Source organism: Diadema antillarum, unplaced genomic scaffold (genome assembly GCF_040938485.1).
Source record: "Diadema antillarum isolate AM-2024a unplaced genomic scaffold, OU_Dant_1.0 seq00000610_RagTag, whole genome shotgun sequence".
Classification (NCBI taxonomy): Eukaryota; Metazoa; Echinodermata; class Echinoidea; order Diadematoida; family Diadematidae; genus Diadema; species Diadema antillarum.
This window is the reverse complement of record NW_027271535.1, coordinates 454,235-481,108: the sequence shown is the minus strand read 5'-3', so window position 1 is coordinate 481,108 and position 26,874 is coordinate 454,235. Positions and strand designations below refer to the sequence as shown.

The following is a 26,874-nucleotide window of genomic DNA, read 5'->3' as shown; positions in this document are numbered from 1 at the left end:
AAGAATTGTGGACAGCATTTCTGCAGAATGTTACATGAAATTGATGAGTGCATCAAGGTGGTCATGACAAATGCAACAGCGAAGCTTGTCAGTCACACAGAACTTGAAGAATGATTCTCGGAATGACGCTGTACTGCAATGAGTTTGAGAGTATATCACAACGGGCTGGCCAACAGCTTTCACTGAAGAGATGGTGCCTTATTGGATTCAAGAGGAGCTCACTGTTCGAAGAATCCGCAATCACTCATGGTACACATGCAGTGATGTCAGCATTGTTGCAACACAACCAGTTTCAGAAAATCACACATGCTGGCCATCCACGCAAAGTTAAAATGAAACAGGAATGCAGGGAATGAATCTGGTGGCCCGGAATCAACAAGCAAGTTGAACAAAATGTTAGACACTGCGACAATTGCGCCATCAGTGAGAAAACAGTAAGTCCATGTCCTGCTCCCTTACAGCCTAGTCCTTGGCCCCAACTTCCCTGGGAAGTGTTGCAAGTTGACCTTTTTTCGTGGTGTTGCAGCAGAGCACCACACGGAGAGTGTTTTCTCATCCTACATGACCTACACAGCAAATGGCCAGAAATAGTGGCGACAAGTTCGATCATGATGTATTTGGTCATCAACATCCTTGAATCACTGTTCACAAAGTGGGGCTTGCCACCAAGCCTTACGACTGATAATGGGCCGCAATTTGTGTTGGATCAATTTGAGGATTTCCTAGCGAGCTACGGAATGCAACACAATTTCACAGCGCGGTACAATCTGCAGTCCAATGGGGTTGTAGAACAGTTCAACAGGGTCATAAAAGACAGCAGCTTGAGAGCAAGCCTATCAAAGGGAAATTCATTTGAGACAGCAATCTACATCCTACTCATTGCATATCATTCAACAGCACATGCATCCACTGGCATGACACAGACCAATCTGATGATAAAATTGGAATCTCCAATACCCGGTAATCTTCAACCCAGAATGCCACCAGCTGAAAACGCAAAAGTAAAAGCATCCAAATTCGTGGTATGCCAAAAAAGGCGAAAGGATACAGACCAACAAAGATGTGCACAACAACTACAATTCAAAGGCGGTGATTGAGTTCACATTGGGTGCCCCTTCGGGAAACAGGCTCATCTCAGAAACAAATCAAGAAGCTAATCAAAAACGATATGTTTCTTCTGAATGATGAAACGAAGTGGAACACCAGACATCTGGTAGCGAGCACACCTGGAAGGGAACTTTTCCATTTTCCATTCCCAGAAGTCAAGAACAACCACTAACAAAGGGTGTTGTTACGTTCCAACTTCAACTCTCTAGACAATGCTCATCAGTGAATTTAAACAAACAAAACAGTATGATATTTTGGCATAAGTTTGATGAAATTTGACCTGATGGAACTCTTATTGGACTCAAGAACATTTAATCAGATCATATTACAATGTAGATGGTGAACTTTTAGGACATTTAATGCACTGGAATAGTTCGATTTGAAAAGAGGGGAATGTGCTGTGTGCATACACTTTAATGTTTATAGCTGTGTATACAGAGAGTGCAAACTCCTATGTGTAAAATATCAGTGAAACCGGAGTTGACAGGATGGCTATGTCAAAATGAATAAACCCACAACCAGCTCTGTTGCCTGAACTCATCAAGTTTATTAGTCATGATTCATTGAATCTTGTATGCATAACAGTACCCTTGACATGACAGTCACACTGCCTGAAAGTAAAGTCAAAGAAATTAGAAAAGCATGTATAGAGTTGCACTGAACCAAAAATTCATTCATCAGAGAAATGGCGAGGGTTATTGGAAAAGTCACTACATTCTGTGCTGTCCAATATAGGCCTTTGCATTACAGGGGACTTGAAAGTGAAAATGTGCCTTGAAACTCGACAGAGACCACTTGATAGGCCTATGACTCTACCTGAGAAGGCAAAGAATGAACTTGAGTGGTGGATGGAAAAATTACACTCATTTTTTTTTACCCAATCATAGGAGAGAAATCCAAACTTTTACAAGCAGTCAAGGATGGGGGACAACCCACATGAAGACAAAGACAGGGGGCAGATGGAAAAGCCAGGAATTGAGCAGAGCCAACTCTAGTTGCAGAGTTTGGACTGAAAGCTTTCTGTATCCAACCAAGAAACGTTCATGTGCAACTTAGATGAGATAATACCGCTGCAAGGGTATATTTGAATATCAAAATATGGGTGGTGTTAATCAAAGGCTTGCAGTGAAAATGGCTCTTCAAATCTGGAAGTGGTGTAAATGCAACATATGGTTAACGTCAGCCCACCTACCAGGCACACAAAACACGAAAGCAGACTACATGTCCTGTAGATTAAATGACAATATTGAATGGATGTTGGACAGACAAGTATTTGACAAAACTGTGGACAGGTTTGAATTACCCGAATTGTATTTGTTCATATCTAGGCTTAATTCTCAACTTCCCACATGCGTCTCGTGGATTCCCGACCCAAATGCCTAGGTTGTAGATGCATTCACACTTAACTGTGGCCCACACAACTTTGATGCCTTTTTCCCCTTTCAGTCTCATCCCCACATGTCTTCAGAGGATAAAGTGGAAGTGAGCACAGGACCTATTGATAGTACCATGATGGTCTACACAAGCCTGGTTCCCCTTGAGGAATGAATATTTAAACTAAAGAATCATAGAACATGCCAAAATCTAAATCATTACTTATGCAGCTTGTTGTATTAGGTATGTCACACCCATTAACAAATCTCACTTATTGTATTGCAGACTTTGACCAGACACTCCATCTCCCAGGGTCTGACTACAGCACCAGCGAACATACTGTGGGCATCATGGAGGGACACTACAAAGAAGCAATCCCTCATATTCATCCAGAAGTTGAGGCGTTCTTGCAGTAAGCAAGAATTGCCATGGACCCATACAAGATGGGGAATTCTCTTAGAGCCATCTAGTGTTATGTATCATACTACAGAGAAAATACATTACAAGTTACTGTGCTGTCAATTCAGCCAGGAATTCTTTAGCTTCCTTTGTTTCTATGAATGAAGGTGATTTTCATGTGTGGAACACACTCTTTTGATGTGCAGATACGTGAAAGGCCTTTTTAAGCAAAGAATGCGTACACCCCATTACAACTGGAATCTGTGCCAGCTAGCACCAGCACATAAACTCTCCGTACATCAGGTAATGCATAAGTTATGTATATTACTTGCATTACATTACTATCAGCCCAGCGGTGCAAACTGTACATGGGCTATGTATAGATAATATCACATAAAGTGTGATTCTACAGTTAATTTTAGTTGACATATTGCTAAAACAAAGCAAGCCATGGAACATTGGAACTGTTCTTGAATAAAAAGAGTTTTCAGGAGACAAACACTTATAATGGGCAATTCCACGGTAACTGACGTTACACGTAAGGATTTTCATGAAATTGTTTACCTTGTAGTTATGTGAATGAAAGCACCTTGGGCTTGCAATTAGCATTGATGAATAAGTTCATGAGAATGAAGAAATAGGTGGAAAGTTTTTCTCTCAAACTGCATTTCTTATCACATAGCAAGTGAAAATGTGTCGGTAACTGACGTTATGGAAAAAGGACATGGGAAATTATGGTGTAGATGTAAATGGAAATATCTCATGTCCGTGACTTTTAGCCTTTATGTGTTTAATATGGCAATACACCTAGGTTCTTAGGAACAGGTGTGCAAAATAATGTGCACTTTAATTGTCTCCTTTTACCACCATGCCAATTTCAGTGAAGGCATGACGGTAACTGACGTTACGTAACTGACGTTACGCTTACATTTGCCATAGGGTTTACACATGCAAAATCATGATTGGGAATAGCTATGTGATATTTCATAATTCTGACCATTCAGAATGATTTGGTTGATATGGAGTCATACCTTGGTTCATCAGTCATAAATACACAATGAAATGAAACAGTAGTCCATTTTCTTTGTGTTCTATGAAAACTTAAAGGTAAACGTCAGTAACTGACGTTACGTAACTGACGTTACACATACTTTGCCGTGGGGTTTACAGAGAACTAATTTATTTAACAGGTTATTATACTGCTGCAATGTACCAGTGGCAATCCCAGGCAACTACAGCAACAAATTAAAACAAAATCTAAATACACAAATAATATTGGGTGGGCCCTTAGGGGGCACCCCCCCCCCCCCATGCCATAGCACAGTTGGGCAAAAATAATGTAAATGCACAAGAGGATATTTCTTGACATTTGTCTGAAGATTTAACTTTTATTCAACATTTATGATTGCACAGAGCCATTAATAGATTAAGCAGTTCCAAGTATAAATATATTGACATGACTAAGGGCTTTTTTGTTTGTTTGTTTGTTTGTTTTTTAATGAACAGGAAAGTTTTTATCTACATAGAGTGCTCCACCCATAATACCTTGTAGTACTACACAAAACATGGATATTTTTGTGCTTGAAAAAAATATCATTTCATATCTTCCAGGTCATGGGGAAAAAAACATGTATCAACTCATATATATGCATAAATATGTATGAAATCTATTGTGATATATATTTCGCCTTCTTTTCTTTATTTTACTCCTGATGATCTCCATCATCAATTGATTTAAATGAAAAGTGTCGCACTTTTAATATTTCTCTGTGAAGAAGAAAGATAAATGCTTTTTTGGTCAAAAGAGCATTATTGTTTTATTCCTAGCTTGAAGTAATTTAACTGTTTTTCTTTTCCTTTTCACTAATATATCACGGCTTGCAAATACATTCGAGATACCAAGAAATCGGACTTTGCAACGAAAGAATACTAAAATCAATATAAAAAACTCTTCCTGTTCATAATTATCATGTGTTGTATTTCAAAATGTCCCTGCATGAATAGAGTAATCAACAAATACACACTGTATGAAATTTTTTTTTAAAACCCTATAGAATCCTCTCTCACTTTGAGCAACATCAGTGTTAAGTTTCAAACAATAATGAGTACATGCCTTACATACCATAATACAAGATGAGCCATGTTAACTACATTACACATTTAAGTGCAAGAGAAGAAATATCTGTTTGTGCATTTGCCTTGAGGTAGAAACTTGACTAAGCTTCCTGAAAAAAAAAAGAAAAATGCCAGCAAAAGCAAACATTGGTTGGTATACAGCTGTGCAGAAGTTTGTTTGTTTGTTTGTTTTTATAGAAAATGTGGTTAACATGCAATCATGTCACTGATTAGGCCTACAAACTTTGGTAGCTTTATCATCCCGTAGGACTGGGAATGTACTAATTTGAGTGCATATACTGCATGTGGCAAACTAAACTTCCAGATGATTTAACCTTAAACTTGTGCTGAATCAAAAATCGAAAGCTCAAGCCCACCCCCCCCCCCAAAAAAAAAGATAATCATGGTAAATGAATGAATAAATGAATTTAGAAATAAAATAAAATTAGAAAATATATATATCCATGGACATACCATGGTAATGACATAATTTCCTATGGAAGGGATTGCTGCTCTTTGTTGTAAGATGACTTCCCAGATGTATTGAAATGGCCAAAAGTAAAAAAAATTGCCTCAGTTATAATCACTGTCATGGTAACTGACGTTACATACTCGTGTATGACGTTTTGGTAACTGACGTTACACATTTTGTAGTGTTCATTTTGACTCTCCAGTATGCCAAGTATCCTTATTTCTGGTATTAAAATAAAGGCATATGGGCATACATTAGAAATCCCAAGTTACATCATACAGCTCACTTCCTTTGATGAATAAACTTAAAAATTCCTTGTTTTTGGTAACTGACGTTACATCCATCATTATCAAAGTAATTAACAGTTTTTATCAAATTCTTTAATGCTACCAGCTTTTTTTTCTATCGTGTGGTAAAAGACTTCTCTGGTAACTGCATACATATGAAAGATTGTTGTTTAGAGTACTAATAAAATGGATATACAGAGAGTAAGTTATGCGACAATACACTCTTTTCATCATTGAGTTATAGGCATATTTTGGCAGCCATTTTGAAAATCAAAATGGCCGCTTTATTGAAAAACAATGATTCTTAAAACTTCAACTCAAGTACTGTCTGAAAATGTATGGTGTTTGAAACAAATATCATTTTGAATTTTTGGCACCTGTGTCCTAGTTACCGTGGAATTGCCCTTATGTGTTGTACATGACTTAAAACGGTATATCAAACAAACAAAGGACATCAGGAATTCAGAAAAACAGTAAGTGCATTTACCTTTCACAAATCCCACAAGAAGGCAAGTTATGCTACCATCGCCAAGTTGATCAAGTTTCTGACATGGTAAAAGCTTCTGAAGTTGACACAATAATATTCTAGCAGCTTCGACATCTGCAGCTAAGAGGCATCAGGGAAAAGCAGATATTCTAAAACAAGCTGGCTGGACAAATAAATGAACATTTGGCAGGTTTTATAACAAACCACTTGTTTCATTCACATTGGCAGTTTTGCTCCCAGTGTTTTTTGGAGCAAAGATTGGAGGTCATAATATTAACATTACAGGTTAGTAATTACCAACCTGAATTGCAACAAATTAAGGAATCTTTAAAAGTCTTCTTCTTTAAAAGTAATAGCAGGGGCGGATCCAGGAATGCCATAAAGGGGAAGCGCAAGCAGTTTTTATTTCTGGTGCCACTTCCGTGCTTATTCAGCTGACAAGCAAAAAAAAAGGGCTTAACAGAAATTTTCTGGACCATTTTCGGGGTTAATCAGCTGACAAGCAAAAAAAAAAAGGCTTTAGTGCAATTTTCTGTTGCCATATTTAAAAACTGAAAAGAACAAGAAATTGGAATTGAAGGCAGGCATGCATGCCCTTGAATTTTTTCTTTTTATTTCTTTTATTTAAGAAAAAGGGGGGATGTGCTTTTTCTTTCTCTTGGGCTCACTACCAGAAACTGGATGTCACTTTGATATCGACTACAGTCTACTAATGAATGAGCTAAGTGAATCACAACGTGATTTGCACATTATTGGTAAAGCTGACAGTAAAATCATTAGGCAATGATGCTATAGTGGAAGTAAAGAGGAAACTACTACAGCCAAACCTGTCTTTAGTGGCCATTCAAGGGAAGCGAAAAGAGTGGCCGCTATAGACAGCTTATCTGACTTTTGTGTGCATTGCCTTCATGTACATGTATACATCCTCATTGTTGGATACATCTATATATTACATGTACATGTATATGTATACATATGCACAATTATAGTGCGTTATTCCGAAGGTTCATTATTCCGAAGATTCGTTATTTCTAAGATTTGTTATTCCTAAGATTTATTATTCCAAAGGTTTGTTAATCCAAAAACGAAATAAGGTTACTTATTAATCCAATAATGTAATAGGATTCGTAATTCCGAAGGTTCCTCAATCCGAAATTGAAATAACGCTTGTTATTCTGAAGGTTTGTTAATCCAAAGATGAAATACGGTTCCTCAATTTGAAAGTGAAATACTCCGTTCATTAATGCAAAAATAGAATAAGGTATGTTAATCCGAAAATGAAATAAGGCTCGTAAATACGAACATAGAATGAGGCTGGTAATTCCGAAAATAAAGTGAAATTCTTGTAGTGACAAAATACGGTGTTGTAATTAACATACTGTCTTATGTGTGTGTTGATACGTGTGTGCATACGTGTGAGTGTGTGCATTGAGGAACCCTTGAAATTATTGTTTGAATGCTCGTCATATCCGCCCTCACCCCCCATTATCTGTGCCCGATAGCCTCACGTTTATCAGTAGTCTAAGATTCATCATTCACTTTGAAAAGGGGATAACTGCATGCTCATACTCTCTTTGGACACATAAACACACACACACACACATGTGATTCCATGCAAATTTTTATCAGCGATGTAGAATGCTGTAATAATGTGTAATTTCAATCGTACATGTATACTATTGATGAAAGTAGAGGTATTTTCTCTCCCTGGGAATGAGCTCGCCCCCTCCCCCTCCATCTCATCATCATCATCAGGGCCGGCGGAGCATTTTCAAAAGTGGGGGGGGGCCCACTTCCAGGTTTCATGACCTAACAAGCAAAAAAAAAAAGGTCCTCGGCTCATCTCTCCCCTTTCATTTCCGGGTTTCTTCAGCTGACAAGCAAAAAAAAAAAGGTCTTTACTAAACGATATTCTTAAAACAGCTTGAAACACCAGATGTAATATTAAAGCAAACAGCGTATCCAATCTAATCCCTGTACCACACCCTGCTGTGAAAAACTTACTGTAGAAACATAATTGCGAATGTGCTTTCATTGCGACTTTACAATGTTTTAAAAACAGCAACAACACCAAATGTAATACTTTAGGCAACGTTGTGCCAAAGACTAAGAAAAGAAAATCAACAAATGTACATGTACATGTATTTTCATTCTGACTGTCCAATGATCTAAAAACAGCAACAACACATTATGTAATAAAAGCCAACTGTTTGTCGACCAACCTTTACCGTATCCTCTATTATCTGCCTTATTTATTTGTATCTATCATTTCTGCCTGTTTCTATTAAAATGAAATGAAGAAATTACCTTTATTTTCTGATTTTTAGTCCCTCATAATTCGAGTTAACAAGTATGAGCTCTTCTCTCTCTCTCTCTCTCTCTCTCCCTCCCTCTCTCTCTCCTGCCAACATAATGAACGAGTTGTTCATTTTTTCCAAAAGCACCAAAAAAGCATCAAAGCACCACACATACTCTAACATATTTTGCTATTGAGCTCTTGTGAAATCTGTCATTTTCTCCTGTTGCCATGGCAACATTTTTTTTAATCATGTGTTTTCAATGATATGATACTATTGTGCAAGAAAAGTGGCTCAATTTATAGTACTGGAATTACTTGTTCAGTTGCAATAAAAGTCCTAATTATTCACTGATGTCTTTTTCATGGTTCCATGGTAACACATTAGTTTTGAAAAAAATGCACCTTTGCTCATTATACAGTATCAAACGTGGCAAAAGTGACTAAATTTTTGGACTTACAGCTACCCTTTCAAATGCAATTGAAGTGGGAATGATAGACAATCTCTGTTGCCATGGTAACACTTAAAATTCCAGAAACTATCCATTTATAGTGAAATAATGTAAAAATGTGATATAAGTGTCTGAAAATATCTCTTTCAGTTTAAAGCTTTGTTTGCCATTAGCATCGTGGTCCAACAAAGTCACATTTCCCCTAAAGGATGGTGGTTGTTATAGCAACAATTTTGCCGAAATTGCTATATTGGAAAAACTAGAGCACTGGCATCAACCATAACACAAATCACTAAATACACAAAATACACAAAGTTCCAGATATTTTTCCATACCCGCTTTAACATCCACTGAATGTTCAAACAATGAATGTGCAATAAAGATAAGAACAATAATTTTTGTGTGAAAGGACATTATCTTCATTGGCCTGGGAGTAGGCCAGGACTTCGTGCTAGCCCCGAACCCCTAGCTGTATAATGTGCTTGCATGAAGGTTAAAATAACTTTACATCTTACTTGATGGAATGACCTTCCATTCAAACGGCCATCGTCAAGATAACGAATATCACCCTGAGAATCAACCTTTCTCAATGATAATAATTATGGACAAATACAATGTGCAACATCCTACATACCCCTTTGAAAAGATTACTGCATCGCCTCTGGTTAAGATCACATTTCTTTCCATTCCCCCTCCCCATTCCCCTGCCAGTTCCTCCTGGCTCTGCCAGAGGTTGTTTCATTATTGGATTAATATGAAATGCTGATAACAGTAATGACACTTTTCACCATGAATCTAGTAGTGATTACAGTTGCTCTGCATTGTTACCATCAATAATTATTGCCATTACTACCATCAATGTTACTTTTTAGTCTTGTCCATATAATATTAATTATTCTCTGTATTAGTCTTATTGTTGTTACAGTTATCATTAAAAATGTAAGGGTTCTGAAGGTAGGCTATAAGATGATCACACAGTCCCAATTATGCTTGAAATCCAATTGCTCAGGTGAATACTTGTTCAGATTGAATTAAAATCAAGATTCTTGATTTACGCCACTTCTTCACGCAACTCAACGTGCTTCACCTGAAATATACACGTGTATCATCCTCCCCAGAGACAATATCAAATTAATTTTCATTGCATAATATCCTAGCAGTTTTTTTTTTTTTTTTTTTAATTATGACAATGTGTTTTGTTATGACAATGAGTTCATTTCATTTTTGGACTAACGAACCTCATTTAATTTTCGGATCAAAGAGCCTTATTTCATTTTCGGATCAACGAACTTTCAGAATAACGAACCTTCGGAATAACAAAGCTTCAGAATAACGGACCCTATTTCATTTTCATTTTTTGGATAAACGAATCTTCGGAATAACGAACTCTGTTTCATTTTGGATTAACAAGCCTTCGGAATAGCGAACCCTATTTCATTTTTGGATTTAAAGAACCTGCGGAATAACACCACAAATGTTTGGATCAACGAACCCTTTTTCATTTTCGGATTAACGAACCTCTAGGTGTAGGGAATTTGTGTGTTTTGGATTAACAAACCTTCGGAATAACGAACAGCACCCCATATGCACACATGTGCTTCATGCATTGAACAATGCCGGCGTTGATCAAGTTGTAGCATGTGTACAGTCGTGAAGAAAGCATTACACTAGTGCATTATTATGACTGAATGAGTTATGAATGCAGTGGTGGCAGTCACTGAACATTACCCAGGAATGACTGGCATGGCTTCAAAGCAGAAAAACATGCTGGATTATCAATTTGGCTGCAGCATATGAGCAGGTGAGGCTTTGTGTGGGTCTGTGACCGGTGTAGATGGGTTAAGATTTACCGCAGGAGACGAAATTTGTGGCCGCTGGCCATGTTAGACAGGTGGCTGCTATACACAGGGTCTTTAACAGGGCTTTTCTCTCGGGGGATTTTTTAGTGGCTGCATGCGGCAGGTGGCTGCTATAGACAGGTGGCCGCTAAGGCAGGTTTCACTGTATGCTTATAAATCTATTGAATAAGTCAACTGTGAATACTTGCAATTGCATAGTGCATCAGAAATCTGATGTAAACAAATGTCAACAATACAATAAGGATATGGTAACGCTGGAAGAAAACTTAAGAATGCTAAGTTATCCGAAGATGCTTTTGAAATTGTTACTGGAAAATTCTTAGAGTACAGATGTGCCATGTAGGTCCTATATTTAAACGGTGTTCCACAGCCAGCAATGTCTACAGTTGCGTGGAAATCACACCTGCTGTCCTGCCAACTACATTCAGTAGGGTGGAAGTTTTGAGCTAAACGAGCTGTACTAAAGTACATTCATAGGTTATTATAATGTGCAGCATTTATGCGGCACACATTCATGGAAACATTTTTGTCCAACATGATCCAAGTTACCAAACCAAAGAGCAATACTTCTGTAAGAGTGAAATACAATAGGAAACATAAAGTTGACAAGTATGTCAATAAGTTGAGGATGGCATGTAGTAGTATATTTTGATATAAATTATTATTGAACAATTTGCCCATAAAAATGGCATCATTCTTGTATTAATTCTTACAATGAATATCATGAACGCTGTTTGTTAAGCAATCAAACAGAAAAAAAAAAATGCACACAGGGGTATACAAAAGGGGCATTTCTCTTCCCACACGAAGGTGATTTTGCATTTTCAGACCTGAAATTCAGTGATCTGGTGCAAACTCTTGGTGCAATTTTTCCCAACCCCCTCCCCCAAAAAAATAATGGAAACAAGTAGGGCTTTTTCATTAAAGTGTTAATAGCTAAATCACAGAATTTAGCTCTTATTCAGAGTGTGCACCATCTGCGTGTATGTACAAAGTGTAGTTAGGTAGAGCTTAGGGGGAGGGGGATTCCCCTTCCGCTCGATGGAGCTTTTGCATTTTTATGCCTCTGCCACGTAGTGGTGCCGGAGGCATTATGTTTGCGGGTTGTCCGTCCGTCCGTCCGTACGTCCGTACGTACGTCCGTCCGCTTTCGTTTACACGATAACTTGAGTAATATTTACTGGAATTTTACCAAACTTGGTCCAAGTATGAAGTATGATGGGGCAATGATTTGATTAGATTTTAGGTGGAATCGGCTAAAGGTCAAAGGTCAAAGGTCAAGGTCAAATCATGAAATTTATCCGTTTACGCGATAACTCAAGACTGTATGGAGCAAATTTCACCAAACTTTGTTGGAGGATGATGTATGATGGGACAATTACTTGATTAGTTTTTCAGTGAAATCGGACAGAGGTCAAAGGTCAAAGATCAAGGTCAAATCCTAAAATTTATCTGTTTACGTGATAACTCAAAACTGGATGAAGCAGCTTTCACCAAACTTGGTCCAAGGATGATGTATGATGGGACAATTAGTTGAGTAGATTGTAGTGACATTGACAAGAGGTCAAAGGTCAAAAGGTCAAGGTCAAATGCTAAAAATGTTGCTATTTCCCCATATCTATGCAATGCCTGCAGTTGTTTTCTTGAAACTTAGTGTAGACATGTACTACTGCATAAAGATTCTCCAGAGAGTTTCATGTCATAAGGTCAAAGGTCACAAGGTCAAAGGTTAGGTGAAAATGTTGCAATATCACTTTTCTCACAAATGGTTCAATGTATCTTCATTGAACTTGGTACATATGCATGTACTGACTGGCAGGGATTATCTAGGGAATTTAGGGGTCATGGGTCAATAGTCAGGGGTCAAAGGTCAAGGTCAACTTCTCAAAATGTTACTATTTCCCTCATATACGCCTGTACTAGTATATGCAATGATTGCATTATTAGTTTTAAAATTTAATATATGTACATGTATTACTTAATGGAGACTCTCTTGGAAATTTCCAGCCAGAAGGTCAAAGGTCAAAGGTTAGGTTTAAATGAAAAAAAATGTATATATTTTGTACTGGTAATTACACTCTCTCTTCATATTTTGAAAATCATACTCAATGCATAAACTTATAATAAGGTCGGTCAGAAGTCAAGTAAAAATTTCCAATTCCCCAAATATGTGTACCTGCACTCTTTGATAGACAATTATAGCAAACCCAGTTCATGGAAAGTGAACATTCAAGATATTTCTGATAAACCTGTTATTTCGATATTTTGCCAGTTATGTGAAACTGTCATCACACATTGTGAAGACATTGTACTATACACCTATTGGGAGAATCATGCATATTATGGCGGAGGCATCAGTCGCCGTAGCGACATTTCTAGTTAGAATTGAAATAAAGCGATCTGAAGCACACTTTTTGTGGAAATTTCCGAAATTGTCATTCCCCAAAGTGTAGGCCTACTAAGTCTAAAGAAGGGACCAAGTAATGGGAGGGTGGCAAGATACCTCTCCCATATTCAAGGGAGCTTTTTTTTCAGTTTTAGAGCTGAAATTCAACAATCTGACGCACATTTACTTTTGTAATTGGAATATCTGTCAGTTAGAGAAGTGTAGCATGTCTGTGGAAGAAGACAAAGCAGGAGGATGTGGGAGGGGATAAGCCCTATTCCCCCTCCTTCATTAGGGAGATTATGTATTTTCTAATTGCAGTTTTGGTGCACACATTTTGTGGCATATTAGGGAAACTGGCTATATTCAAAGTGTAGCCACAGTCTACTTGTATGCATTGGGGGGGGGGGTGAGGGGCAAGCAGGGAGAAGGTGTGGGAGAGTGCTATTACCACCCTTCCCGTACGAGGGAGCTTTTGCCTTTTTATGCCTCCGTCACAAAGTGGTGCTGGAGGCATTATGTTTTCGGGTTGTCCGTCCCTCCGTCCCTCCATCCGTCCTTCCTTCCCTCCGTCCGTCCTTCCGTGCGTCCTTCCGTGCGTCCTTCCGTCCATGCGTAATGAATTTCGTAGACAGCGTAACTTAAAAACCTTTTGAGGTATCCTAATGTAACTTGGCATGTATGTGTATTAGGGGATGAAGTTGTGCCTATCAACTGTTGGGTGCACATGCTCAAGGTCAAAGGTCAAAAGGTCAAGGTTGAATATGTAAACTTTCACTATTTTCACCATCGTATCTATGCAATGCCAGAAGATATTTTCTTGAAACTTAGTTTATACATGTATTACCCAATTTAGATTCTCTGGTGAAAGTTTGGGGTCATGAGATCAAAGGTCAAAAGGTCAAGTAAAAATATTAAAACTTCACTTTTTTTTCTCCATACCTTGGAAATTGTTCAAGGTATCTTAATGGAACATAGTATGTAGCTTAATGGAACATAATATACATGTACTGACTGGCAGTGATTATATAGAGAATTTAGGTTTCATGGAGTCAAAGGTCAAAGGCCAAAGGTCAAAGGCAAAGGCAACACTTAATAAATTTTACTTTTTCCCTCATATTTATGCAATTCCAGCAGGATTATTTTTTTTAACACTTTGTGTATGCATGTATAACCTAATAGAGATTCTCTGGAAAGTTTCTTTTTTTTTCTTTTCTTTTTGCCTCAAAAGGTCAAAAGGTCAAAGATAAAGTGAAAGTGCTGAACTAGCTTTTTCCTCCATATCTCAGAAGTGGCTCAAGTTATCTTGAAACTTACTACATATTTATGCATGTTCTGCCTGACAGTGATTATTGTATGAATCTTAGGGTCAAAGGCCAGATGAAATGGTAACAATTTACTATTCAATACAGAAATTGCGCTTTTTCTCCCTACCTTGAAAATTACTCAATGCATCAACTTATGAATGGGTCAAAGTCAAGTTAAAGTCCTTATCCCTATTTCTAACTGGGCTATTTGAGACCAAGTTTTTACTGTTTTTTTTTACCCCCCCCCCCCTTTTTATACCCCCGCCAAACGAAGTTTGAAGGGGGTATATAGGAATCAGCGGACGGTCGGGCGGTCGGGCGGTCGGTCGGTCCGTTGCAAATCTTGCGTCGCGAACTACTTCCTCAGTTTTCAACCGATTCCCATAAAACTTTGCACAGATGTGTGCCTTGGGTTGTAGATGTGCAAGACGTATTTTTTGACAGTACCCTAAAGTACGTTTCCATGGTAACGGCATATTATGGGCAAAAATGGGTACAAATCTTGCGTCGCGAACTCCTCCCACAGTTTTTGATCAATTTTTATGAAATTAGGTACAGATGTTCATCTGAATATGTTAATGTGCAAGACACATATTTCCGCAGTGACAAAAAGTGCGTTGCCATGGTAACGGCATGTTATTGGTAAAATATAGGGCAAAATGCTTCATGGCAAAACTGCTCCATCAGTGTTCTTCCAATTCTCATGGAATTCATATTGAATGTTTGTCTTAGGATATAGGTCAGCATGACACATTTCTTGACAGTGACAAAAAATATGTTGCCATGGTAACAGCTCACATATTATGAGCCAAAATGATGGAAAATTTTGTGTTGCAAACTACTTCCTCAGTTTTTGCCCAATTTCCATGAAACTTGGTACAGATGTGTGCCTTTGGTTGTAGATGTGCAAGACGCATTTTTCGACAGTACCCGAAAGTATGTTGCCATGGTAACGGCATATTAATGGCAGGAGATCAAGGAAAGATCTTGCGGATTTAACTACTTCCTCAGTTTTTTGACCAAAGCTTATGAAATGTTGTTTTGACCAAAGCTTATGAAATGTTGTTTGGCGGGGGTATAACCAGTCGCTGTAGCGACATTTCTAGTTTTTTTTTACCCCCCCCCCCCTTCATCAGATCTCGGCCACCGATCGCGCGATCGGCGCAAAATTTTGCCTGCACATAGAGCCGGATGTCAACTACAAGATTACATGGTCATACAAAAGAAAACTTTTGATTTTCTATTTTTAGTAAATTAATTATGCAAATTTATGCAGGAAATCATATTTTCACCCATAATTCCATTGAAAAGACTGAATGATTGCTAAATTTTTGTGTAAGAGTTCCTCAAGACACATTAAACAATTTTCTTGTAAAAAAAATAGCACAATCAAAATCAGTTTCTTTTGTTTTTTATTGTTTTGTTAATTTCTTATGTATTTCATTGTTGTTTTGACCTTTTGTTTTCTATTGTTTTTTGGCCAAAATTTGTTGCAGGGACTTTTTCAAGCTTATCTACATTAAAATTGATTGATTTCAATGGTTAAAAGTTGAAATAATCTAATTTATATCAATTTAACCCAAAAACACAATTTGCATTGGATTTGCACACGAAATCATGAATTTGAGCCGTTTTCAGGTTGACGTGCATACGCAAAACATTATGTAACTTCAGAACGGTGTACCCGGACATCGCAAATTTGGTCTCAAGATATGCGGGAGACTTCAAAGAAAAAAGTCATGAAATGACGCAGCAAAATCTGTCGAAATGTCGAGGGGGGGGGGTCAAATTGACCCCCAGTTAGAATACGGTTAAATCCCCAAATACATGCTCTCCTATTCATCCAATTAAACCTAGGTCAAGTAAGGTGAACATTCAACACATTTGTGACAAACTTGTCATTTTGATATTTTGCCAATTTAGTGAAAATGTAATCACATATTGTCCACATGTACTATAGACCTATTAGGAGAATCATGCATTATGGCGGAGGCATACCAGTCGCCATAGCGACATTTCTAGTTAAAGTTGAAATTGAGATATCTCGTATACGCATATTTGATGGAATATTCGGGAAATTATTTGAAAAAACACAGCTTATCTGGGGGAACTGAGCGAGGAAAGGGTTAATATAAAAGGGAATTATCCCCTTGTACATGAGGGAACTGTTGAGTTTTCGGAATATAAGTTATAAGTCTTGCTCATCCAGAATTCAGAATATTTTGTATATCTGAAAAGTGTATTTAGGCTATGGAAAGGGGCACGGGGGGGGGGGGGGTTGGGAGGGGGTATTCCCCTCGCAAGCAAGAGAGATTTTGCTCTTCTTTTTTTTTAAATTCAACAATCTGGTGCACTCTTTGAGTGAAATATTGAAAAAAATATGATCTTGATGAAAGGTTGAAAGGGAGACCCGCTTAATGCACATGTATACAGTATACACACAATTTTTTTTTTCCAAATCCCTGGTCCAAATCTTAGGGGGGCACAACCGCCCCCCCCCCCCCCTCCATTGCCCCCCTTGGCTACGCCACTGTCATGATGCCTCACTCTGTTGGGCTTGGGCAGATGACATCTTGGCCTGACGAAAGGTCTGATGTGCTGGAAGATATTCAGAGCGATCTCTGAGGAGTGTTGATCAAGTAGGTATCAGCCTAGCTGGGTAAGTGATTGTTTTGAGAAACCACTCCAACTGTCTTGAGTAAACTGAGTCTTCTTTTTTTTTCTTATCTCAGAGGTGTACCCTCACACAGACAATTCCTGGCTGATCATAGTAGAAGTGAAAGTATGAAAACTTTCCGATCCTAGACAGCTTCCTGTAAACGGGACAGCTAGCTTTCCAGTCTAACAATGGCCATCTCTACCAGAATCGTGAAGGAAGATGACTTGTCCACCAATGTTGAAACTGTTGAAAACTCCACAATGCTGTCACAGTCAGACCTAGAAATTATGAATATTATCAATGTTACTATTATTTCTATCTTTTGCAAGGTTTAAGGTCATACTCAATACTAGAGTGTCATTGCAGAAGAAAAGGAACCATGCAGGTTACATAAATGGTATAACTAAGACGGATCAAATCAGATATGAAATGTAAATTCAAGGAATTAGTTCTATACTTCAGCAGCCAGTGCATGATGCATCATAATACAAAGCATATTATGTAATTTTAAAAGATATATATAGTGGACTGTATGGTTTGTCTTCTGATTTGGTTTACAGATCTATGTATTCATAGTTAATGAAAATTTCATTCCAGGCCCATTCTCAGATAAAGCGTTCATTTTCAGTCCGAGCAATCCCCCAAAAATAACCAACACTCATCCTGTTGAAAGTTCTATTTTTATTAACCAGAGAACATGCCAAATACGAAACAATAAATGGTACATTCTAAAAGTTTGCCACTCAAAGAGTAAAAATGACTTGAAGTAGAGCTTATGACTTCCCTTTTCAATCACCAAACAGATACGTTACCTAAAGTAACCAATTTGAATTGTACTTACAAATGGGAAATATATTCATCTTTATTCTTTCAATTTCTTTGTAAGAAATTAAGTTTTGGTCATTTGGAGAATGTAGTCTTCTAAAAGGATAAAAGCATTTAGCAGTTTCTACTAAAACAAGCGCTAAATACCAGACATCGTTTCTGTGCGTTGGGGTTAAAATGAGGTTTCTTTTACAATTGGAAATATAACAAGTAGCGTTTTAAAGCCAAAATATCATGGAAAATGGCAAATCCAATCTGAAATGGGTCATGTGAACATATATAATTTACAGTTTTGTGAAAAGGTAAGTACCCGAAAACTTCAAGGTGTCTTTGGTAACGTATCTGTTACGGAACATCATAATTTCTTTGAAATTTGTTAAGAGAAAACATCACGTGTTCTATTGTCATTAATTCCAGGAATAGATGTTTAAATGTGTAATGTCAACACTTTTCAAATAAAATCTGATAAATATTGATGTCGTTCATGTTGTACCAATGTAACTACTGTGACTCACGGTAACGTATCTGTCACGACCGGTAACGTATCTGTCACGAATAGTAAATCTGTCAAACAGATTACATAAATCCTCGTATTCCCAATGAATCTAATATCATTAAAGTTTACAGTATGCTGACTAATATCCGGGGAAAGGTATCGCGACACTGCAATATTTCTCATGAGTGTTTCGTTATTCTTTCCACTCTTTCTCTATCAAAGTCATTACGTAACGTATCTGTTAAAAATGATTAACATGTATTCCCTAATTCTATTCATATTTCTTTCGTTGAAAAAATTAACATTAAAAACATCTACAAAAAGTTTGTGGTTGCAGGTACTATATGTACTAGATTTTCAGAGCAGATTCGAAGCCAAAGGGCCAAGTTCACATTTCCTAACATTTAGAATCACAAAGCAAAAACTGATTGTCAGATTTGTCAATTTTTAGCACCAAAGCTGAACACATTTCAGCAATTTATTTCTTTTCCTTGCATTAAATCGTGTTTGTCTTCAACACTAGCGTAGCAAACTGGATTTTCTAATACGCAATGCATTATAGGGGCTAGTCACTAATGAAGGCTGACCCTCTAACTCGTTATAATATATTCTTAAGAGGCATTACTAGCACGGTACAAACTTTGAAAAAAAAAGTATTATATTCAAAAGAAACAATAATCCCACTTTCATTAATCGCTTGTTACCTAGTTTGGTGTTTGATGAAATTCTTTCTAGTAAGCACTTGATGATTATGCTCGAAATCAAATTGACTTCACAGTAATGTACCAAATTAATTTCTAAAGCTGGTATAACCGAATGAAGTAAGTTCCCCTTTTATATAGAGGATGGATTACTCTTTCTGAATTGAAAGTGTCAAAAATACTTGTTTGATAGAATTAAAAATGACATCATTGAAATACATAAAGTTATATGCACTTTAAGTGTGTGTGCTTCTGTGTTTCTGTGTGTGCATATGTATGTGAAGTAGACTAAAAGTATTAACTGCAATGGCGGATCCAGGGAGGACCTCACCGGACGCACACTCCCCCCCCCCTTTTTTTTTTGTTGTTGAAACAAAAGAAATAAAAAGGAAAAATGGGGGAGGGGTGCGTGCACCCCTCTTTGCGGAATTCCAGGATCCGCCCCTGTAACTGTGTGCACTATACTCAGTTTTTAGAATGACACACACAGTCATGCAAAGTAGCAAAGTGCGCGACCTGTACAGAAACTGTAACATGTGATTAGAATTTAGGTATTGTTATGAATATTTTATATTCGCGGGACTATCATAGCATAGCTTTCAATACTGTGGAGAGCCATGCAACATTTAAATAGTCTACGGTGAACTAAAAATTGGTGTAAGAGCGTCTACGTACACAGATCTTCACCTACATGTTTTGGGGTATTCTGACATTTTTATTTAGCAAATAAAACTGTTAATTGCATATTGACTTTGTAAATAAGACAGAATACCAGGTTAGATTTATTTTAATATCCTCCAAGAGACTCAATCTGAAATTAAACATTGTAAGACTTCTCCAAACTGATGGTTTGAACACACAGAACATGTATGTTTATGGAAAATGCGCTATATAAATGTATTATTATTATTATTGTTATTATTATGGTATGAACAATTGCATCCAAAATAAATGGACAGATGAACGTTAACCACAACTTGACAGATACGTACGTTACCGTCATGTCAAAGTGTCATTCACACATAGCCATCCATACAACATGGTGAGAATAGCACAAGCACTCGTAACATGAGATAAATAAACTGCACCCATAAAATGCTTTGAATTGTCATCCTTTTAAAACGACGCATAATTTAAACCTAAAATAACTTAAACTACATGTTAAGTTTACACCCTGTCCAGAAACTTTGTAAATAAGACAGGAAAGCATGAAATGATATAAGAATCAATAGTGTACGTAATTATATTGCGTTAGATTAACTTCAACATTTACTGAAAAATATCTGGAAACACATAAGCCATCTCCACACTGATGGTATAACATCCAGAATGAATTGACAGATACGTTACCACATATTGGCAGATACATTACCGTAACCTACAGCCACAATCTACAGCCTGTTTTAGCCATTTATATTATAATTTGCCAACAATCGTACACAAGCACTCATAATATAACGAAATGCATTGAAATGCACTCTTATAAATGCTTTTGATTATTACCATCCTTGTCTCAACACAACCTATCAGATGTACAATAAACAATTTCATGTGATACTTACCACATGCCTGTGATTTAGGACGACAAAACACGGAGTACCCAAATCGAAATCACAGCTGAGAGTGTCACCAAGTCAAAACAGACCCAAGAGAAGACTGTCCTAAGCCCGCCAAAGGATAGTCTTCGCGCAAAATTTACGCGTACAAGGACAATACCAAAGTGCGCGCATTTCGGTATTGTATCTGGCATAACGTATCTGGCGTAACGTATATAGTCGATAATCTTTTTAGAGAGCAATTGCTATTGAATGTTCCTCACTTGTACTAAAATTTTATTTTGTACTGAAACATCATTTCGTCGAGTATTGTTCAGTATACAATTTGTCGGATATTACATTACTTGTCACAGCGTATGGCGTGAAATATACTGTAAAACGAGGAATTTTTGCGTGCATTTTAATTTCGCGAATTTCGCGAGCGGCAAGATTCGCGAAATTAAAATGCACGCGAAAGTTCTTGTCTACACTCCATGCATTGAATGCCAGTGGCAGTTCGCGAAAATTTCATGCCGCAAAAAAGGCCGTCGGCTCCAATTCGCGAAAAATTCATGCCACGAATATATCATGTTTTACAGTATGTAACGTATCTGTTAAAACAAAAATGTAGAAAACCTATATTTCAAAAGATTGTTTGATATTGTAAAGTGAAATTTATAGTATCAAAAATCTAGGTACTTGCTATTTATACATTAAATCTTTGGGGTTTTAGATACACGTCAGTTCATAGTCCTGCTATTTTCATACTGTTTTGATGGTTAAAAAACTGGTAACGTATCTGGGGGCAAATTTGGCAACAGGTTTCAAAGGGTTGTGAAAAAAAGAAATATGTGAAACTGTTGGTACTTATCGATTATTATCATTAGCACATATCATGAGCTAAACACCATGAACATGATGATGTGGTAAGTATTCAGTGGAGAGAAAGGAGTATGAAAAAGAAAATTTGCAATAGCCGGCGACATTACATTTTGTGGGTCTTCTTCATATTGAGCAGCGATATATAATACCAACGTGCAAACAACCACTATTGATTGTGTTTTATTTTAACAAGGACAGTTCTCAAGATATATTATAAACATTTAAACAATATGTAATAAGCTTCGGGGAACGGCAAACCCCACTGGAATGTTGGCGACACAAAATTTTCGTAATTGAACACTTTGACTGAGAATGGGCCTCCATGAGAAGGCCTTCGGCTCCAATTTATGAAAAATGTAATGCCACCAAAAAAAAAAGAATTATGTTTTACAGTGTGGGATTTTCCCACTGAATGATCACATTTTACAACACAGGAACTAAACGTGGCTGCAGTATTCCGTGTCATTATACACTAACTCTACAAGTATGTTGCATCGTCCTTATACCAGAATATAAATGGTCTATTGTTCCCTTCCATAGACCTGTTGTAAACATGTGACACAAAATTTATGCATTTTCTCTTTCACATTGTTACATCTCTAGTCCAAACACACACTAAGTAAATGTGATAGCTATCAGCTCTTACGGGTGTAATATTTTACGAAAACTATGATGATCTTTTCTAATGCTGAGGTTATAAAGAGTATACATTTGACAGCATAATCATTCATACCCTTGAACATTTTGAGTGTTTTTTCCAATATATGAATGATGGAATGATCGTTCATTAGTGAACCATTAGGTATGACTTTTATGTATTTAGGTATTAGATTTCTTCTACCAGTTGAAGTAAATTTGGATCTAAGATCATTTACATAACAATAGAAATATTGAGATTTCCATCTTTTTGGCTGTCTGTAGTTATTTGACTATTTGGGGAAAACTTAGGAATTATCAGTGGATACATAGTTAAATCTGGTGTATGGAATGCTGTTATGACAAACAAATGACTTGGGATCAATATTCATGACTAATGTTCGAGTTGGGATGAAGTCTAGAAATCCTTGAAAATAGATATTCTTACACTCTCACACTTTGATGACTCCTGCCTTCTTATATGTATAGTGTTCTCTCTGTTGTATAGTTTTCTGTTGTTATTGCATTAATGTAATCTATTTTAGCTGTAATATTTGGGATCAGCCGTAGAAAGACCAATGGTCTATGTTGATCCCCCCACAAAGTGAAATGATTGCTTTATGTTGTGTTTGTCTGTTGTGTAATTGTAATAGGTTCAACATTTCCTCTTTTGTTCCAATGTTATACTGTGTATGTATCGTTCCTAGTATCCTTTGTATTAATGCTTTTTATCAGGATGTGGAAATAAATGAAATGAAATGAAAATTTGTCTTGTTATGCAAATGAGATGAAATGGAAATATAATCTTTTAAATATGACAATGGAAGATATACCGATGCCTTGAGTGCAACTACAAATGTGTCGTTTTATGAGTAATTCACCAAATTGAAGAAAAAAAAATAGGGGTATGAATGATTTTGCAGACATCTGTACGTGCATATAGCTGTACAGGGGAATCCCACTAAAGCAAGGTCGTTGAGTGTGGTTAATTTACCTCTTTATATCTGAACCCTCATAATCTACACACTTGGAACACACCCAAAAGAAAGTACAATGCATTAACATTTTCTACTGTGATATGGTTACATTTGGTTACAACACAATAGTGATAACCAGGTAAGAGGGAATGCGACAGAAAAGTCGTAAGAGAATTCTTGAAAACAACAAATATATTATTAACTCTTATGAACTGTTTACATTTAGACAATATTGGAAAATAAAGAAAATTCATATCTTCAGCAAAGGTATGGTAGAGGCATTACTTCTACATGAATTAAAATGAAAGACAAAAAAATATGTTCCTCTTTTGATAACGTCATGTGCACAGTGCGAAGAATGGCATGAGACACTGGTATCCTTGTACTTTTTTGAGTTTTTGATTCAGTCAGTGAATACAGATTGTACTGAGTGCAGATGAAAAGCACCCAATTCTTATCCGTCAAACAACAGTGCCAAGGATGGACAGTTCCAAAATTCCAACAGTGACATTTCCCAAGTAATTGATAGGCTCACAATACTCTTACCCAGCAGTGGCAGATCCAGAGGGAGGCGCAACTGGCGCACGCCCCCCCCCCCCTTTATTTTTCGTAAAAAACAAAAGAAATAAAAAGAAAAACAATGAAATGAAACCCGGAAGTGGCACCAGAAATATTAGTCACGCCCCCCTTTACAGAATTCCTGGATCCGCCCCTGCCCAATAAGCCACTCAGAGCTGAGATGTAATGTGGAGCACACATGTATGTAGCACTTGTCAATAAGGGTAGTCATTGGCAGCATGCAGAGATAATGGAGACAAGTCTAGAGAGTGGTTGTTCAACCAGCTGTAGGTTGCTGCATGGTTTGGTCCAAAATCTATCTTGCAATTAAAAAAAACTTTGAATTGCCACAGGATTAATCTGTAGAGGTTAGTTGGGGCTCAGTTCTTTACCTCGTTAAAAGTGGATTCTCTTGTTGGACATTCAGAAAAATGGACACCTCTGTATAAAATGCAATCAACAACACGTTTGTGAAATTGTGTGACTTCCAACAAATACTGACTTCATCTGAATAGTCTGTATCAGAATTGATGTTTTGGTTTTATTATAAAAAGAATTACCAAGCAATCCATTTCTAAATATATGACGGAGACATTTAGTGACCATATGGTGCAACAAATACATTCCTTTTGTAGATATCAAACATCTGTGTTTTTTGTTTTGTTTTTCTTTAACACTTTGAAATGTATATATTATTGATTTACATCTGATTGCCTCTTTTCTTTTTTATTTTCGCCAAGATTTTGTATCATTATATATTTCTTGCTTTCACTGTCTAGTTTTGCAGATAATTGTCTTCAGTAATAAAAGAGTATAAGTTTGTATCCATATGTTTTAGAGACAATTTAGTGATTATAGGCCAATCAGTGTGTGCCTAAGACTAAATTTGACATGATCATACAATTTATATGAAAGGATGGCACATTAATCGTGATACAGTATATCTGATACATTGTACATCGTAGGTTTTGAAATTTAGTATTTGTAAATATGTCTGTAAAAATGAAAAGAAGAGATTAATGCGTTGTTACTGTCCAACAACTTTTAACCGTACCAAATTTTCGATGCATCACATATATTTGGGGTTGGGACATGCATGTGTATAATGTATATGTGTATATATCAGTCTGTGTCTGTCCTATTCTCCTTTTGTGCTGCTTAGGAGTAGAAGATGGCAACTTGATTTAATTTATGATAATGCCGTGTTTAGTGGAGAATCACCCTTGTTATAATTATTATCAGTAGATTTTGTCTGCCTATGTCTGAACAGTGTTATTCCAGTGCTACCTTTCAAATAGTGGCTTCTGCCTTAAACATCTTATTATATTCATGGTTGCGTTTTATTTTGTAAAACAAATTTATAAAGAGAACTGGGGGTGTTTCATAAAGCTGTTCGTAAAGTTACGAACGACTTACGAGCGACTGGTGATTGGTTCTTGTACTAAATTATGGAAATTCTGATAAGTATAGCACATCAGAACTGATCACCAGTCGCTCGTAAGTTGTTCGTAACTTTACGAACAGCTTTATGAAACAGGGCCTTGGGCTCTCCTTGTCTTGGAAAGGTTTTACAATGTGAATTGCTTTTGCATTTAAATCTGCCTAATTTTTTTTTTCTGAAAAACACACTCTTTAAACTCAACTGCATGAGAGAAGGAAGTTTGTACATCATATCATTTTGTATACTCTTGTGAACCATGTCTAGCCTTTAGCCATGCTGATATATACACCATGACCGATTTCATTATTTATGAGCAATGAAAATCTATGTACATGTGGACTGGGAGAATTTTCTCTTATGATAAAATCTCCTTAAAATTGACACCATTAGTTGCTTCAAAGATTCATGCATGTTGGACTACAAACGGTCATATCAACATGAAGGGGAATTTCAGACAATTTTAATTGACTCTGATAAGAAAGACTAAAATTTTTAAGCACAAAAGTTAAAAAAATTAAAGACTTAAAAGAAAGCATAGAATTTAGAAAATTTTTCTGTTGAGTGTGTACAAAACACTGAAACACTGAAACCTTCAAACAACACGGTTACACCAAACACTGAAAAAATTCATTTTTTTTAAATGTGTATAAATATAATGTTTGTCCTGGCTGAATTTATGCAATGTAAGTTTAAAATAATGATCAATCAAAAATATGCTGATTTGGCTCAGTCTGTAGCGCATCTTGCCTCCAGATCCAAAGAATCCAGTTTCAATTCCCAAGTCTAAGTGAATAGTATTTGCAATCAATTCATCCCCTGTAGTAGGAGGCAAAAGCACTTTGTCTCTCACGCAAGACATAAAATGGAGGTCCCTTGCGAGAGAGAGTCAAAACTCATGCGCGTAAAAGATCCCGCTTCATTCATTTATCGCAAAGAGCAGGGTGCATAACCTGGTGAAGTGGTCCTGTCTCACATCCAGCTGGACCCCATGGAAGACCAGTTAGTGTAGCTGAATATGGGCTATCCAGCGATCTTCTCAGATGGAAAATGAAACAAGCAATATTAGGATTTGAAAAAGGGCATGATTGCATTGGAAAAAATGAAATTTCAAGATTATGTGTACAAACTATCATGACAAATTATGAGGTAATGACATCTTCAGCTCACTCATTTGCACAGTCATATTGACTGTTCAAGAAGTGTTAAAAATTGGAACAACTTTACAATTTTTATCAAATTATGATAAAATTGTCACTGCTGTAGTTGTGAAATCTTTGTCTTTCTTGTTAGACTAACTTTCAACTTGTCAGGCATTCCCCTGTTAGAGTCATCTTGTTTACATCTGTTTATGTTTGCTGTTTTGTTTTGTGTATTTGTAAACCTACAGTGAAGCCACTTGACTCTGTGACTTGTATGAAGTATGAATATGGAGTTTGTGGGTGGACAGTCGTAAATATCTTGTAGAAAAAGATATGGGGGAGAGAAGTGAGAGGATGTTGTACTCATTGCAATGACAAGCATTGGATACATATGAAAGTGGAAGTGCCCATTGATCATAGCCAAAACAAAACAACAAAAATCTCCCATGACCATGTGCGTAACTTAGTACATAGTACACTGTAT

The 26,874-nt window shown here is 36.9% G+C and overlaps 1 protein-coding gene across 1 annotated transcript in view; it reads left to right on the top strand.

Moving 5' to 3' along the window:
* The window catches only part of LOC139735934 (uncharacterized), a 202,853-nt gene extending 198,360 nt beyond the window's left edge, over nt 1-4,493 (top strand). The window contains exon 9 of the mRNA XM_071646688.1: nt 2,767-4,493. The gene's annotated coding sequence lies outside the window, so the exon portion shown is untranslated. The remainder of the gene's footprint in view (nt 1-2,766) is intronic.
* Nucleotides 4,494-26,874: the final 22,381 nt, after the last annotated feature.